The 4,983-nt window shown below is 46.5% G+C and overlaps 1 protein-coding gene across 3 annotated transcripts in view; it reads left to right on the top strand.

Moving 5' to 3' along the window:
• PRKAG2 (protein kinase AMP-activated non-catalytic subunit gamma 2) overlaps window positions 1-4,983 on the top strand; it is a 328,707-nt gene that overhangs the window by 233,718 nt on the left and 90,006 nt on the right. The window lies entirely within an intron of this gene.

The raw sequence follows: 4,983 nt of genomic DNA, 5'->3' as shown, positions 1-4,983 counted from the left end.
GGTGGGAAGCCCTGGTGTGTGAGGGGCCGCGGAAGTCCAGCCCCTCCCTGGAGAGTGACCCGTGACCATATATCCATCCCTGGGGAGGGGTGGGACTTCTGGGGGCTCTCAGTCAATCAAAAGCTTGGTCCCACTGCACTCTGCTGTGAAAATGGCTCCCAACGCCATGCTGGGACTACAAAATTCAGAGGCAGCCTCCATGAATTAGGTAGGTCCCTACCAATGAGTCAGGTACAGTCCAGTCACTCCAAAGAAGAAAAAGAACATGCATATGCCAAGTGCAAAATTCAAACACCTCACTTTCTCTGTGGTATTATTGTGATGGAGAACAGAAACAAAATCAGGGTGAGTCCTTTCAAAAAGCATTCAGAGGCAAATGGTGAGTCTTTTATCCCAGCGTGAGTGATACTGAAATCCAGTCCACGTATTCACTTTCACTGTGGCATTGATCGAAGAGTCCATCCTTCTTTGGCAAAGCATTTAAGTGCATGCTTAAGTGAATTGTTGAATAGGGATAGATTTACTAATGTGTTTGTGTTCATGCTTTGCTGAAATGTGGCCCGAATGAATACCATTTATTTCCTTTAAAAAGTGTATTGTTTTTGTTCTCCACCCCTTCTGTCAAAGATGAGCTACTGAGCTGCAACGAATACAAGATTCATTAGATCAGAGAGAGCAGAAGTAAGACTTTGTAAACCTGGTGGTCAGTGAAGTTATGCGGGAGTGGGCAGACCTGTGATCTAGTCCTTAATCCAAAGACCGTGTATTTGAAAAATTAAGCAGTCATTAGATCTGTAAGTTTGGGATGATACTTAGTTCCTTGCAGCCCTGGAGTGCTTGTGGGATTACTTACTGTCTCTAGAAGGGTCTGGAGATGACAGTGTTAAATGTACTGTCAGCAAATGGCAGCCAGCCAACTTTTGCTTTTTATTTTGTGTTATTTTCCTTTCACAGCTCTTAAATCTCATTAATATTCACATTGTGTGGAGATTTATTTTTATATGCAAGTTGTTCTGCCAGAAATAACACCTTGGTTCTCTGTCCACCTCCCTCCTTGGAAAACTCAATGAGCTTCTGCAGCCAGTGCCATCCTGTGGGACCTAACCAAACATTAATATCCTCTGTATGGCTGCTGTGCCTACATTGAAGCACCGTGCTGGAGCATTCCTACCCCCTAGTGAGATCAGCTGCTACCGCTCAGCAGGGGGGAGCGAACCTCCTGGGAGCAGATGGAATACTTCTTTGAAGTGCTCGCCGCTGACAGAGAGGATGGGTGTTTCAGAGCCTGGCTGGCACATGCTGGCCTAATAACTTCCTAAGGAAAAGGCAGTAGCAGAGATGAAATAATAAAGATCATTCAAAACTAAAAAAAGAAGAAAGGGTCCTAGGAAAAGGCAAGACATCTTAGGCAGCAAGTTGAGTTGGGGAGCTTTCACAAGAGATTAACTTCCCGCTAGATGCTGGCAGCTGGTACCAGTTAATGGTTTGGACTACAAAAAGTACATCATAGGTCAGTGCTGGATATAAACTTTAGTCACCTTGTCCCTTCTCAGCCAATCACAGAATCAGAGAGAAGCAGGGCTGGAAGGGACTTCCAGAGGTCATCTAGTCCAACCCAGTTGCCTGAGGCTTTGGTGATTCAGTGGTGTACAGTCCTAAAGCACTCGACTATAATGAGTTGCCAATAGAGGGGATTCATTTTTAATGTAAAGATTAGGATCAGAAGGGACCAGTAGGCATATGTAGTCTGATTCCCTGTGTGACATTAGAGCCCTGCTACATGTTCAAATTAGAGCTGGCTATAAACCAGTTTAGAGTTGGTACACATTGTTTCAGGCATTCACTTTATCACTGGTTGGCTTTTTTTTATAGTTGGATAGTTATTTTTATCATGTGATGATAATTATTTTGCATGTGTGGCCGGTTTAAATTCATTGGGAATTAACCTGTTAATTAACTAGTTAATCATAGAATCATAGAAAATTAGGCTGGAAGGGACCTCAGGAAGTTATTTAGTCCAAACTCCTACTTGAAGCAGGACTACCCCTAACTGTATCATCCCAGCCACGGCTTTGTCCAGCCTGGTCTTAAATCTGCTTTGAAGGTTCCACCACCGCTCTGGGTAACCTGTCCCAGCAGTTTACTACCCTCCTAGTGAGAGAGTTTTTCCTAATATCCAGCCAAAAACTTCCCTTGCTGCAACTTGAACCCACTGCTCCTTGTTGTGTCATCTGTCACCACTAAAAACAGTCCAGCTCCAGCCTCTTTCAAACCCCACTTCAGCTAGTTGAAGCTGCTATTGAATCCCCTCTCACCCTTCTCTTCTCCAGACTAAATAAGCCCAGCTCCCTCAGTCTTTCCTCATAAGTCATGTCCTCCAGCCCCCTCACCATTTTTGTTGCCCTCTACTGGACTCTTTCCAATTTTTCCACATCATTTATGTATCGGGGGCCCAAAACTGGACACAGTACTTCAGATGTGGCCTCACCAGTGCTGAATAGAGGGAAATAATCACTTCCCTCTATCTGCTGGTAATGCTCCTACTAATGCAGCTGAGTTGCTGTTAGCCGTCTTGGCAACAAGGGCTCATATTCACACTGTCGGCTCATATTCAGCTTATTGTTCACTGTGGCCCCCAGGTCCTTTTCTGTAGAGCTGTTGTTTAGCCAGTCAGGTCCCAGCCTTGGGTCCCAGTCCATGGGATTGTTGTGTCCTAAGTGCAAGACTTTGCACTTGTCCTTATTGAACCTTATGACATAGGTGACTGGTAGGGGGTGTACGGGAGTGCACATGCCCCCCTTGACAGGGCCAGTGCCCCCCCGATGGCTGACACTAATGCTGTTGGTAGGGCTGGTGCCCCCCCAGATTCAGGAGGTATTGGTCACTCATGCCTCGTGAGATTTCTTTTGGATCAATCCTCAAATTTGTTGAGGTCTCACTGAATCCTAGCCCTACCCTCCAATATATCTACTACTCCCCCCAACTTGCTGTAATCTGCAAACTTGCTCAGGGTGCACTCTGTGCCATCTTCCAGGTCATCGATGAAGATATTGAATAAAACCGGTCCCAGGACCAATCTCTGGGACACTCCATATGGTGCTGGCCCCCAACTAGACAGTGAGCTATTGATTAACTACTCTCTTGAACGTGTTTTCTGTCCACTTTACAGTCCATTCATCCAGCCCGTACTTCCTTAGTTTGCTTGCAAGAATGTTGTGGGGACTGTATCAAAAGCCTGATTAAAGTCAAGGTATAGCACATCCACGGGGCCAGTCATCTCACCCTAGAAGGCAGTCAGGTCGATCAGGCATGACTTGTCCTTCGTGAATCTATGCTGACTGTTCCTAACCACCACCTTCTTCTTGAAATGCTTAGAAAAGGATTCCTTGAGGATCTGCTCCATTATTTTTCCGGGAACTGAGGTGACGCTGACCAGTCTGTAGTTCCCGGATCCTCCTCCTTCCCTTTCTTAAAGATGGGCACTATATTTGCCCTTTCTAGAGTTGGCTGGGACATCTCCAAGTCTCCATGAATTTTTAGAGATAATGGTCAGCATTTTTGCAGCCACATCTGCCAACCCCCTCAGCACCCTTGGGTGCATCCCACCCAGCCCCATGGACTTGAGGTGAAAAAGGCATTGAGCACTTGAGCCTTTTCAGCAACGTCTGTCACTATGTTGCCATTCAGTAAGGGACCCACGCTGTCCCTCATCTACCTCTTGTTGTTGGTTAAATAACTTGTCAATTGCACAATAAACTTAGACCAGCTACTACCCCTGCTAAGCAATTAGCACAAAATATCACAACTGTGTAATAATTACTTTGCAGGGGTGGCTGGTCTTACTTTGCATGTGGGGTGCTCTAAATTTATGGCACAATTGCCTAGTGAATTGTGCAATGTACCATAACATATGACAGGGGCCTTCAGTCATATAGCTTCATCCCTGCTTGGAGCCTGTCACTTCTGAGTGAGCTGGAGCATCTCTCACATCCAGCCCGATCTAAGGATTTCAGGTGACGAACCACCCATCAAGTGCACCCCTTGGCAAGTCATGCCCGTGGCAAATTAGCTCGGCTTTGAAAACGCGAGGCAAATAGGAATGGCTTCTGAAACGTGAAGTCATCCTTCAGGTGTCCAGGTTGTAGCTGTATTGGCCTAAAGGAAAAAAACAATCGGGACTCATAGTAGAGAGGATATCTTTTATTAGACCAACAAGAATGTTGCAAAAAAAAGTTCTTTAATTGCAAGTTTTCAGGCACAAACACCCTTCATCAGGTGTTGGAGAACCAATCACAAAATCTTTTAATTAAAATTTCTATCTTTAAAATAGAAAGAAGCTAATTCCTTGCTATCTTCTAAAATGTGCTGAGTTGCTGCTGGGCGGAGTAATAACCAAAAGCATGGGGCTGTGGCATCTGAATCAGTTCTGCATTAAATGCACAATCGTGGACGCACAAATCTTTTACAATCTTGTCTCTAATGCCTGATGAAGGGTGTTTGTGCCTGAAAGCTTGCAATTAAAGACTTTTTTGTTTTTTTGCAAAAATCTTGTGGTCTGATAAAGGCGTCATCCTTCCTTCACATTTTTGCAGCTGGGCTGTTCATGGGGCAGGACGGGGCCCAAGTAAAAGGCAGCACGAGAGCCGCGGGGATGCGCTGCGCACCAGCAGCACTACAAGGTGTCAAGCGCTTTAAGTCGCACTTACGCCGCCCCAAGGGGCGGGGCTAGAGTTCACTCCCCCCCCCGGGAGGGAAGTGGAACCGGCCGCCCCGGTGCTGCTTATGCAGGTGAACCCAGCGGACCATACCAATACCGGTTCACGGGGGGGATTGGGGCTGACTGCCTCTTAACCCCGCCCCTGGGCAGAGCAGTGGTATTCCCAGCTCGCCGGGGTGAGAAAGGTGGGTGGTTCGCCCCGAGGTGCGAGTGCTCCGCGCATCCATCAATCACCCGCCTTCCCCCTCCCTTTTTTTTTTTTTTTT

Source organism: Crocodylus porosus, unplaced genomic scaffold, assembly GCF_001723895.1.
Source record: "Crocodylus porosus isolate Cpor-Errol unplaced genomic scaffold, CroPor_comp1, whole genome shotgun sequence".
Classification (NCBI taxonomy): Eukaryota; Metazoa; Chordata; order Crocodylia; family Crocodylidae; genus Crocodylus; species Crocodylus porosus.
This window is presented reverse-complemented; position numbering and strand designations above follow the sequence as displayed.